The sequence below is a fragment of the Ictalurus furcatus genome, chromosome 8 (assembly GCF_023375685.1).
Source record: "Ictalurus furcatus strain D&B chromosome 8, Billie_1.0, whole genome shotgun sequence".
In the NCBI taxonomy this organism is placed as follows: Eukaryota; Metazoa; Chordata; class Actinopteri; order Siluriformes; family Ictaluridae; genus Ictalurus; species Ictalurus furcatus.
In genome coordinates, this window is record NC_071262.1 from 21,770,452 (window position 1) to 21,784,415 (window position 13,964).

At 37.3% G+C, this 13,964-nt stretch overlaps 1 pseudogene; it reads right to left on the bottom strand.

Moving 5' to 3' along the window:
• Positions 1–1,182: 1,182 nt before the first annotated feature.
• LOC128611719 (cytochrome P450 2D20-like) lies at positions 1,183–5,814 on the bottom strand (annotated as a pseudogene).
• Between the last annotated feature and the right edge of the window lie 8,150 nt (positions 5,815–13,964).

Genomic DNA, 13,964 nt, shown 5'->3' on the forward strand with positions numbered 1-13,964 from the left:
TATAGTTGTTTGTCTCTGGCTGTTTTTTCCCATTATTTTATATATATATATATATATATATATATATATATATATATATATATATATATATATATATATACAGTATCTCACAAAAGTCAGTACACCCCTCACATTTTTGTAAATATTTGATTAGATCTTTTCATGTGACAACCCTGAAGAAATGACACTTTGCTACAATGTAAAGTAGTGAGTGTACAGATTGTGTAACAATGTAAATTTGCTGTCCCCTCAAAATAACTCAACACATGTGCACATGCTCAGCGTTATATCCAGAGGTTATCTCTGGGTAATAGATGTATGAGTGCTGGCACCAAAGTATGCCAGCAAAGTATGCCAGTATTGACACTTTAGGCCCAATTTGGACATTTTCACTTAGTGGTGTACTCAGTTTTGTTGCCAATGGTTTAGACATTAATGGCTGTGTGTTTAGTTATTTTGAGGGGACAGCAAATTTACACTGTTACACAAGCTGTACACTCACTACTTTACATTGTAGCAAAGTGTCATTTCTCCAGTGAAAAGATCTAATCACATATTTACAAAAATGTGAGGGGTGTACTCACTTTTGTGAGATAGGAAGATATCACTCTGTTATTGAATGCGACTGAATGAGAACTGGAATAATGTGTATGTGAATGTGCTCCATAAATAAGGAGACAGGTGTGATTGACGAGCTCTGGAAGTTAGTTCTGGAGACAGTGTGGATGGGTAAGCGTGTCTGTGCGTGTGTGTGTGTCTGTGCGTGTGTGTGTGTGTCTGTGCGTGCGTGTGTAGGAGAATGAGAGATAGAGACGCTGGTGTGAGCGTGTGTGCATGTGCTCCTGTGTCCGTGTGAAATTTGAGTGCATGTGAAATTTGAGTACATGTGTGTGTGTGTGTGTAAGTGGACAAGGGATTAAAGTTTGAATGCACTTTAGATAAAAGTGAAAAAATTTTTCTGAGAGTAATGCTATAGTTTGGTCATTCTTCTGGTTGTTGTTGAGGTAATCCAGAAAGGAAGACTGGGGGTCCGTTACACGGTGATTTACTAAAGGTGGAAAAGTTTTTCCTTTGTGTTTTTGAAAAGTTTCGCTTACAGATGACGTTGTGAGAACAATCCCTGTTCTGTCTCCAGTTACCTAGAAACTCGACAGTTAAACTTGGAAAATGATGTACATGAAATGTGTATAAAGATTTTTTATTGTGGAGATTGATTTTTCTGTTTTCAACCCCATCTTTTAGCCTTTCTTGTGCTCCAGGTCAGAAATCTGTTACCATACTAGGGCATTTTACACAAGTCAACAAGGGCAGGCTCATTTCTTTATGAGCCATAAAGAAATTTTCAGTATGCAGACATATGCAGTATGCAGTTATGCAGTTCTACTTTTCTCTAGCTGGCTGTCTCAACCTGACTCCCATCCTGTACGGTTTAGGTGTAAGTGTTAGTCCAAAAATTGGAGTGAAATCTGGTTCTCCTGCATCTTCAGGCCAAATGAACTGAAAGCAGCGCAGCAGAATAACCAAGAAGAGGAAGAGCTCCATGCGAGCCAGACCTTCACCCAGACACACACGAGGCCCTGCACACATGAACAGATACATACATTTAAAATTGCCTCTTTGCCAGATTTAAATGAATTAATCTCTGGTTTGGGTTAACGAGGTTTGCATGAAGTTTGCAGTGTCCTTTCACTCCTGAGCTCTCACCAGCAGAAAAGGGAATAAATGCTTCAGGCCTCTCAAACTGTCCTTGCTCATTCAGGAAGTTTGATGGGTTAAAATCATGAGGAAACTTCCACTGGCTTTCTTCATTCAACACTGAGGATAGGTTGGGGATGATCATAGTTCCCTGAACACAGAGAAATATATATAAAGAGAGATTAAAATGAGTAGCAGCAACGGTCAAACCAAAGCAATTAAAATCATCACCTTTGGGATGGTGTAGCCCATCAGTTCAGTATCTCTTGTGGTACAGTGGAACACACTCAGAGGGGCAGTTTGGGCGATGCGCTGACACTCGTGAATCACAGCCTGTGTGTACGGCATGTTGTGTCTGTCCTCAAAAGACGGCTGAGATTTTCCCTCTAGAACCACATCAATCTCCTTTTGGCATCTCTCTAGGAACAAAGCATGCACGGTACTATCGTTAGATTAACGAAACCTGTCAATCTGGGCAATAAATATCAAAATTCCAGCACTGATTTAATAAGCAGACTTAGAATACAATGCAATGGACAAGTTCTTACTCTGGATGTCCGGATGAGCCATGAGGTATAGAATTGATGTAAGGAGTGTGTTGGATGTGGTCTCAGTTCCAGCTATATGCAGATTCATAATATACACCACAAGTTGTTCTTCGCTGAAAGTAGATTCATTGTCTTTCTATTAAAAAGAATACATAAATAACACATTTTAACATGATTTCTCATCAAGCAAAACAGAAGGGACTTCATTATACAAATACAGACCTTATCAATCTCATCCAGATAGCAGTCGACAAGATCTCTTGGTTTCCTGGGACTCTTGTTGTCTTGTACTTGTTGATCATGTCTGCTGTCAAGATTTTAAGTGTGCTGTAATTATCAAAGGCTTTTTTAAACGGAAGGGGTAAGGACCTCAGTATAGGAAGTGCATCATAGATCTACAAGAAAACAGGAGATTTGGCTGTTGTAATATATGCATTATGTTTTCTTCCCTCCTTATCTAAAGCATCTAAAACAAAAAAATAAAAAATAAATAAAAGAAAAAATAAAAAAACCCCTGACATTTCCCAGCATAAACTTACACCAGGGCGGGAGGAGGTCTTAAACTTTTTGCAACCAGGGACCCCTTTAATTGAAAATGAACTCCACTGAGTACAGATTTATGAAAATAATCCAACTATATAAATAATAGACTAAATGTTTAAATGTGTAAAGAAAATAATATTGAGACGTAGGAAGTTTTATCTCAGAACTTTCAAAAAAGATACTTTGCGTCCAAGATGGCATTACTTAGAAATTTGCTTATTGCTATAATTTGCAATGACTATAATAACTCAGAAATGAATATAAATAAATAAATAAATAAATAAATATAATTTTATAATGATCGGTTGTTTTGTGACTTGTTTGATACATTGACCTTTATTCTCTGCCTTGCCTGTTTTGGACTGTTTGCCTGATCGTATAACCCTTGTCTGTTTAACATTACGGATTTTTGCATTACCCTTTGGATTTCTTGTCTTTAGATTAAACCTTAACCCGCATCAGAATACTTCACCTCTGTCATGTAATGGAGGCTGAGACAGAAGCAAGTGCAGGTTAGGTAGTTTAATCCAAAAACAACAAATCCAAAGAGGAGGCAGACACAAAACACCACCAGAAGCCAGGAATCCAGCATGATGACTACTGATATAATGTTTGGAAGAATAAGCCTTTTCAGTAAACAGAGCTTATTAATCATTTACACAGCAAATTTACAGAACAAATGGGGTTACTGTCCATTCTGTGCTTTTTTTTGTGTATTATTGATTATGAGTTCCCTTTGTAAAATAAAATATGTAACAAAAACTGGTCCAATTTTCTCAGATTTAAGAACAAAAAACATAATTTTTGCAAGATTTACATACATAAGCGTTATGCCATTTTCTATTACAAGTTTATTACTTAAATAAACATCAGAGCTAAATCTAAACTTTTTATCTAAATATAAATGTTAAATCTTAAATGTAAATCTCAAATATAAACCTTAAATATAAAAATGAATATGAATGTTTAATCCATCTTCCACCACTTACTCCTTTTCAGGGTCACGAGGGAACCTGGAGCCTATCCCAGGAAGCACCAGGCACAAGGCAGGGTACACCCTGGACAGGGTTTCAGTCCATCGCAGAGTACAATCACTCATACACTTTAGACATGCCAATCAGCCTACCATGCATGTCTTTGGACTGTGGGAGGAAACCAGAGTACCCAGAGGAAACCCCCACAGCACAGGGAGAACATACAAACTCCATACACATATCCCCCTAGCAGGATTCAAACCCCAGACCATGGAGGTGTGAGGTGAACATGCTAACCACTAAGCCACCATGCTGAACGTTTAATATGAACCCTTAATGTAAATCTTAAATAAATCTTAGTGCAAATGTTAAATCTAAATCCTAAATAAATATGAGAGAAGTGATCACCATCCCTATCTACCATATTCATTTCGAAGACTTTAGCTTTTTAAAAAAAAAAATAAAAAAAAGCGTTGGCTTTTTTTAAGTATAAAACCTTGGTTAAACAGAACTTTTTTAACAATACCTGAATAAATTATTAACTTGTTTAAGATTTTTGTGCTGTTGATGGGATGCTGCAGGGCAGCTCATGGTTAAGCTGTTGGTCTACTGTTCAAAAGGTCATGAGTTCAAACCCCACCACTTCCAAGCTGACACTGTTGGACCCTTGAGAAAGTCCCTCAACTGTTCACGTGTGTAAATGTAACATGGTGGATGTATTATGTCCAGGACTGTATGCACTTTTTTCCTACACACATAATGATTATTACCTATTGTTTCAACGGTAATGCAGTACATACTGTGTTAGTATGTACATAGGACGCAGCCTGTATGTGCATAATGCACGATGTGGACGGAATGAACCACCCGCCTAAGCGTAATGCGTATTGCGTAATGCATATGCCTCCGCGGAGTGAAATAAATCATGTGCCTAGCCGTAGATTATCCCGTTTATATCCCACAAGTGGTTTTTTTGACAAGTTAAAGCTGCTACTGATGTCTGCAGTGCAAAATTAGGCTGAAAGGATAAAAAAAAAATATACATAAATATATAAAGTATTATATATAATAATTTTCGTAGTTCTTTAATATACAGGTCGTTAGATGTGGAAATCTACCCGCTCTATATCATCAACAGAGACAAAGTAGTGTGATAAGAAGACATTTGCCTTGCCTGTTTTGGACTGTTTGCCTGATCGTATGACCCTTGTCTGTTTAACATTATGGATTTTTGCATTACCCTTTGGATTTGTTGTTTTTAGATTAAACCTTAACCTGCATCAGAATACTTCACCTCTGTCATGTAATGGAGGCTGAGACAGAAGCAAGTGCAGGTTAGGCAGTTTAATCCAAAAACAACAAATCCAAAGGGTAATGATAAGAGTTATTTTTTGTAAGCAATTACAAACCATTCATTAACTGCTTATACACAAACAATCACATTTTAAAAAAGATAATATGATGTTGTACCTTCTCAAAGTCTTTCAGAGGATTTTTTATGTTAAACTGAAACAAGTTCCCGAATATAGGGATGGGTCGTGGTCCAGGGGGGAAGTTCTTGGGCCTCTGGCTCCTGATGAAGAGGAAGAGGAGGCAGACACAAAACACCACCAGAAGCCAGGAATCCAGCATGATGACTACTGATATAACTTTTGGAAGAATAAGTCTTTTCAGTAAACAGAGCTTATTAATCATTTACACAGCAAATTTACAGAACAAATGGGGTTACTGTCCATTCTGTGCTTTTTTTGTGTATTATTGATTATGAGTTCCCTTTGTAAAATAAAATATGTAACAAAAACTGGTCCAATTTTCTCAGATTTAAGAACAAAAAACATAATTTTTGCAAGATTTACATAAATAAGCGTTATGCCATTTTCTATTCCAAGTTTATTACTTAAATAAACATCAGAGCTAAATCTAAACTTTTTATCTAAATATAAATGTTAAATCTTAAATGTAAATCTCAAATTTAAAAATGAAAATGAATGTTTAATCCATCACTTACTCCTTTTCAGGGTAACCTGGAGCCTATCCCAGGAAGCATCGGGCACAAGGCAGGGTACACCCTGGACAGGGTGCCAGTCCATCACAACCACTCATACACTACAGACATGCCAATCAGCCTACCATGCATGTCTTTGGACTGTGGAAGGAAACCCCCACAGCACAGAGAGAACATGCAAACTCTGTACACATATCCCCCTGGCAGGATTCAAACCCCACACCCTGGAAGTGTGAGGTGAACATGCTAACCACTAAGCCACCATGCTGAATGTTTAATATGAACCCTAAATGTAAATCTTAAATAAATCTTAGTGCAAATGTTAAATCTAAATCCTAAATAAATATGAGAGAAGTGATCACCATCCCTATCTACCATATTCATTTCGAAGACTTTAGCTTTTTAAAAAAAAAAAAAAAAAAAAGCGTTGGCTTTTTTTTAAGTATAAAACCTTGGTTAAACAGAACTTTTTTTAACAATACCTGAATAAATTATTAACTTGTTTAAGATTTTTGTGCTTTTGCTGGGACACTGCAGGGCAGCTCATGGTTAAGATGTTGGTCTACTGCTCAGAAGGTCATGAGTTCAAACCTCACCACTTCCAAGCTGACACTGTTGGACCCTTGAGAAAGTCCCTCAACTGTTCACATGTGTAAATGTAACATGGTGGATGTATTATGTCCAGGACTGTATGCGCTTTTTTCCTACACACATAATGATTATTACCTATTGTTTCAACGGTAATGCAGTACATACTGTGTTAGTATGTACACAGGACGCAGCCTGTATGTGCATAATGCACGATGTGGACGGAATGAACCACCCGCGTAAGCGTAATGCGTATTGCGTAATGCATATGCCTCCGCGGAGTGAAATAAATCATGTTCCTAGCCGTAGATTATCCCGTTTATATCCCACAAGTGGTTTTTTTTGACAAGTTAAAGCTGCTACTGATGTCTGCAGCGCAAAATTAGGCTGAAAGGATAAAAAATATATATATACATAAATATATAAAGTATTATATATAATAATTAGTTCTTTAATATACAGGTCGTTAGATGTAGAAATCTACCCGCTCTATATCATCAACAGAGACAAAGTAGTGTGATAAGATGACATTTGTTTGAATAAATTTAATAAATAGTTATTGGAGAGAGAGACAGAGATATATATATAATTACCTGCGTCTGTGCTGCGTCTGTACTAATAATGAAGCTGTGACTATTGTATGCATCTGTTACTATGAATACCTTCCAGCATCTAGTATTCAGACAGATCATCAAGTACGCGAGAAGACCTGGCAGCGTCCTGCAAAATGGGGCGGGGCTACGTGTGTCGCCCCGCCCATTAAGAACAATATTGTTGATGTACAAATTCTTATGGTTGTTCATTGTTGTTAAAAATAAAAAATGTATATATATATATATATATATATATATATATATATATATATATATATATATATATATATATATATAGGTAGATAGATAGATAATATAATATATATTGTATTTGCTTTGAATAACGAACAAACAGATTTTTAACATTTGAATAAATGTTTATTATTCTCAGCAAGAGTGTCAACCCCTAAGATGTTTTGATGAATTGACTTGATACACAAAGGGGAAATGGTAACAATGTATCTGTATCATACCCACACACAGAGTATGTAGAGACTGAGTGGGTGGTGGGGGGAGTTGAGGATGTCCATGCCAGGCGAGATTCCACTTGGGTGACTGGCAGCGCTCAGGGAGTCTTACATTAGGAAGATATCACTCTGTTATTGCATGCGATTGAATGAGAACTGGAATAATGTGTATGTGAATGTGCTCCATAAATAAGGAGACAGATGTGATTGATGAGCTCTGGAAGTTAGTTCTGGAGACAGGGTGGATGAGTAAGTGTGTGTGTGTGTGTGTGTGTGTGTGTGTGTCTTATTAAAGTTTGAATGCATTTTTGATAAAAGTGAGAAATGTTCATGGAAGGTTAGAAGGGTGTATTTTCCCCCTTTTTTTCTGAGAGTAATGCTATAGTTTGGTTATTCTTCTGGTTGTTGTCGAGGTAATCCAGAAAGGAAGACTGGGGGTCCATTACACAGTGATTTACTAAAGATGCAAAAGTTTCGCTTACAGACGACAACGTTGTGAGAACAATCCCCGTTCTGTCTCCAGTTACCTAGAAACTCGACAGTTAGACTTGGAAAATGATTAATTGTCATGAGGAATTGTGAAATCTCACACTTGACCATTTAAATTTATGACATTAGGCAGACTCCCTTATCCAGAGCAACTTACATTTCTCTAATTTATACAACTGAGCATATGAGGGTTAGGGGCCTTGCTTTGGCTTATTTTTCTTGTTTAATAAATGCTGAGAGATCCCAAATGTAATTTAATTTAATGCACGTGAAATGTGTATAAAGATTTTTCATTGTGGAGATTGATTTTTCTGTTTTCAACCCCATCTTTTGGCCTTTCTTGTGCTCCGGGTCAGAAATCTGTCAGCAAAACTCGTTCATTTTTAAATACTGAAATAATAATAATAATAATAATAATAATAATAATAATAATAATAATAACAACAACAACAACAAAAAATTCATCCCCCAAAACGACATCTAAGCCTTTGTTGAGAAATGAATGAGTCAGAAGCTCAGAGTGTGGAGAAGAGAGTCCATTTGCATCTACATCCCATAAATTAAGTGATAAAGGGTTTCTCTTTTTTATTCTCATAAGCACAGTGATAAACAGGATCAAAAACTTAGATCAACTAAAGAAGAGCAGTTTAATATTTTTCTATAGGCCTACAAGGAGGTCTTAGCCCAGATTATAGAGTACATGGCCAGTTTGTGTTAGTGATGCGCCATTTGACACAACTATGAGCCGTCTCCCATTTTTATTTATTTTGAATTTATACAAGACAGAATAATAGGAGGATCTTTTCACCACACTTCATGGCCACGAGCACTTTGTGCACTAACTGAAGGTTGTGTTGACGTACATGTGCGTGACAAATCGCGTGTAATAACATTCTTCATTTTAATAGCTTACATTTAATACATGTATTTTAATATCATAGACAACATAAAGGCAGAATGTAGAATTTGTACAGTAAAAATATCATATGGAGCAGAGTCTACTGACATCCTTCACAGCCACATTAGACCTGTACATCCATAAGTGTGATTTGTTTGGAATGGTTTGAATTTTGGATAGTTCAATATAAATAAAACACTCAATATGGGTAATAATGTTTTATGTTTTTACATTATTTAAGGTTTTTATGCTAAACATAACCCAAATTATACAGAATTAAAGATTTAGTATAACTACGCTGAATAATTTAAGTGATTTATGTACACACATACTAATCATAGGTCTAAATATTATTACATTTGGCTGAATTATAAAAGTCAGAGGTGGTACTGAATGAAGAGCTGTTTTGGAGCCGAAAGAGCCGGTTCTTATTGCTGAGCTGAGCCAGATGAACTGGCTCAATAAAAAGAGCTAGAATAACCATCACTGATTTGTGTATATTTGATTTCTTGTGTACATGTCTATAAGTGCCCCGACGTTGCCAAGACAATTAATCACTCGGGTCACACCCATGATCACACCCTCACTGAGCGCTCAGAGGTCCTGATGAACTCAAAGCAAGAAAAAACCATTCACTCCTTTTTTACTAAGTTGAGCATTGTAAGAGTAAGTTCTTGTGGCATGTGGTATTCGTGTTGCACAATGATGAATAATTTGCTTCATATTTCTTTTTGCATGCTGCCTATTTCCATTGATGTAAGTAAGATTCAATGGTAATATTAGTCTACCTGCAGTCAGCATAAACATGCACTTATTTTCAAACTCTTTTGTAATGTCTGTTATTTTTATTAAAATAAAAATAGGTTTGGTCCTCTTAGTTCCAGTGAAGATGAACTGACATCGTATGCAATTGTGTGCTTCCAAATTTATGGCAACTGTTTGGAGAAGGCCTACATATGAGTTTGATGGTCAGGTGTCCACATCCTTTTGGTCGTACGGTGTAAGTATTTTGTGAGTAAGTTTTCCGAAATGGCTTTGCTGAAGTATTATTAAAGTCTGCCCTGAAGTGCCTTGAAATGCGTTGCATTATTCAATGTGTTGACGGAATTTCCACTTCAACAGGAAGTCAGGGCGGGACATATCAGGTGGCTCCTCCCAGAGGTCTTGCTCAAGGACCCAACAGTGGCAGCTTGGTGCTTGAACCCCCAACCTTCCGATCAGTAACCCAGAGCTTGGCAGTGCTGGACCGTCTGATCAGTAACCTGAGATCAGTAACCCAGAGCCTTAACCGCCAAGCCACCACTGCCCCCATATAATATAAATTTTATAACCGGAAATTATCCTCCCCCTTTCAAAATAGCTTACTTCACAGCCGGGCACTTCAGATTGTAGAGAGCATTTGATTGGACAGAAAATCTGATGAGAAGCTGAAGTGCAGAATGATCATCAAAATTGTTGCTCCGCATTGGTGGTAGAGAGAGTCTGTAAATTGAATTGCCGCTAATTCGCAAGCGATAGTAAAATGCGCAAGGCCAAACAAGAGGGACAAGAGGGCTCTAATGGGCTCTAAAAAGCTCTAATGGGATTCATACATTCCCACTGACCATACGTGAGAAAACATCACTTCTGTATTGAAAGATGCGCTAGCTGGCTGGAGTCTGAGCAAAGAAGGCCAGGTGTGCATCACCACAGACAATGCAGCCAACATAATATGGGCGGTGGAAATGAATGGATGGACCAGTGTTTTGGTCACAGACTCCATCTTGCTATCAATAAGTGTTCATATATAATATAATGATAATGATAGTGAGTCTTTATTGATCACATATACACAGCACAGTGAAATTCTTTTCTTTACATAACCCAGCATGTCAGGAAGCTGGGGTCAGAGCACAGGGTCAGCCATGATACAGCACCCCTGGAGCAGAAAGGGTTAAGGGTCTTGCTCAAGGACCAATGTTGTGGATAAAAATGACATAAAATAAACATGAGTGAGACCTAGTATGAGTAATGTGTAATTTTATTGATAATTCACAGGACTGGTGGGTGCGTAATCTTGAGGAGAGCGGTAGGGGGAAGAAAATGGGGTGTGTCCTGGGGACATGGGATCGTCAGCAAAGGTGAAATAAGGAGACCACTGAGAGTAGGGCGGACTGACAGGTGAGAAGAGGGAAGAATGGTCAGATTCAAATCCAGCCCCTCCAGTAAAGGAGAGAAGGAAAAATGACGACGGACACCTAGACACACAGAAGCGGTATTAGGTGGATATTGACGAATTGGATTCAGACTTTAAGAGTAACACACTATGGTTTATTAGTCAAAAAGTCAAAAAGAAGTATAAGAGCTGAGGAGTGCAAACACACACACACACTCTCGTACAGTCAAGGGCGGGCATGTAGACATAACACACACACACACTCTCTCTGTCTCTCTCTCTCACACACACACACACAACATTATAACTTTATAAGAATAATAAAAAGGAGTATTAAGATATTGTAAGGGTAATATCTTATAATAATAAAATATAAAAATAAAGAGTAGTAGGATATGTAGGATAGTAGAAGGGTAATATAATGATATTATCAAGTAGGAAGTACAGTAAACCATTTTGCAAGCAGTATAACTATATATAAAATAGAGATATAGAGCAAATATGAAAATAAATTATAAACTAGAAATACAGAAAAATGTAACTTACTCATAATTCAGATGGTGAAGATTCTTGTCTCGCAAGGAAGGCCTTAATTTTAAGAGAAAACCATGAGGAGCCATTTATAAAGGTAGCTGAGTCAAGCTGCCCCCCCGCGAGATAATAGTGAGACCAAGGTCACTCTAAATTGTTTTGTCTCTCCACTTTTGAATCTAATGGTAACTTGGAAAGCCCTTTTCCAAAACATAATGGTAACTTGGAAAGCCCTTTTTCAGAACCTAATCGTAAATTGGAAAGGCCTTTTTCAAAACATAATGGTAATGTAGATGAGCTCTTTTTTAACCCAATTGGTATTGATATAATAGTCTATTTGAAATATATTGGTTATCTACTGTGTAAATACAGTATAAATACTGGAGCTTGAGCTCCGGGTGTCAGATCACTTCTGAGAATTCTCATTGGTGTGGATCTCGTGTGGTGGAACTGAACCAATAAATCTGGACCCTTGCTTCTTCTCACTCACGGCTGGTATCTTTTTTTCTATCTCCAACTGGGTTCGGAGATAGATGCGAGTATTTGCTTCTATGTTGAATTTTAAGTGTTTTTGGGTAATAGGCTAAATTTGAGCCAGCAGCAGCTTAGTGCTTGAACCCCTGACCTTCCGATCAGTAACCCAGAACTTGGCAGTGATGGGGCTTGAACCCCTGACCTTCCGATCAGTAACCCAGAGCTTGGCAGTGATGGGGCTTGAACTCCCGTCCCTCTGAGCAGTAACCCAGAGCCTTAATCGCCAAGCTGACCTTCCGATTAGTAACCCAGAGCCTTAACCGCCAAGCCACCATTGCCCCCCCCATAAAATATAAATTTTATAATGGGAAATTATTCATATAGAATACATAATCCTATACATGTTAAGTAATGTTTTTTTTTTAAAAACCATTACAATTGCAACAATAAAATGTACTGGTAACACTTTATAGTAAAATTAAAACTGTTAACATTAGTTAATGTTGAGTATATAATTTACATATAATAACAGTGATAAATTATTCTACAGCATTGGTTGAGCTTTGTGAATAATCGAATTTACTGCATATACTAATACATGTTTAACATTTCAGTATTAAGTTTGTTTCAAAGAACTATGTATTATGAACAAATATGAATTATTAATGAACAGTGGTGTATGTGTATAAATTAACATTACCTTAAATAAATAAATACTGGAGTTATTTGCTTGATTTGTCATGACAGAAGTTTGCATCATGAAAACTTAAAAAAAAAAAAAAAATAGCCACAATGCTGAATTTGTTTTAAATAAATGGTAGCACTTGAAATGGCATTGTTTTGTTTGTTTATTGTAGTGTTAGATGATAAATTTGTGATCATGCTTGGTCTTTCTGGAATTTCTCTGTCTAGGGTTAATAAAGTATTATCTTACCTTTTTATCTTATATTATATCTTTGAAAAAAAAGATCTTATCCATAAACATTTACGGCATTTGGCAGACACCCTTATCCAGACTGACTTACATTTATCTCATTTATACAACTGAGTCTTAAGGGCCTTGCCCAAAGGTCCAACAGTGGTAGCTTGGCAGTGCTGAGGCTTAAACTCCTGACCTTCTGATCAGTAACCCAGAGCCTTTAACCACTGAGCCACCACTGCCCCAAACACAGATGTCTTGTATAAAAAGGGCCAAAATCGTCTCCACCTACTGAGGAGACTGAGGTCTTTTGGTGTGTGCAGGACTCTGCTAAAATCTTTTGGACACTGCCATCTTCTATGCAGTAGTCTCCTGAGGAGTCGGGAGCACAGAGAGTGACAGAAAACGACTTAAACTGGTTAAGAGGGCTAGCTCTGTCCTGGTCTGCCCACTGGACAGCACAGAGGTAGTGGGGGAGAGGAGGATGTTAGCTAAGCTGGCATCAATCATGGGCAATTCCTCTCACACCCTGTATGAGACACTGGGGTCCCTGAGCAGCTCCTTCAGCAGCAGACTGCTGCACCCTCAGTGTAAGAAGGAGCACTACCGCAGGTCCTTCATCCCTACAGCAGTCAGACTCTTTAATGCAAAAACACAACATAATGTAGCACTGCTAGTTGTTTTTGCATCATCAGCCAACATGTTCACAATAATTCTGCCATATGAACATTTATTCACTTATTACTATTTGTTGTTCAACCTTTACTGTGAACTGTGCAATAATCCATTTATCATTTATCTGTATATAAATGAGGTGCTACTCATCTTTATATATTAGAGATGCACCGATACTAAATTTCTCAGCCGATACCGATAACCGATTATTCAAAGTGATATCGGCCGATACCGATAACCGATAGTTCTGCCTTTTATACATTCTTCTAAATTAATAATAATTAATTCTACAATTCTGAAGGAAATGCAAATAAAAACTTTATTCTCTCCATTTCAACAAGTTGTTTCACAGTAACTGGTCTCATAAACAGAAAACACATTACTCAAATTAACATTAACACATGAACTAA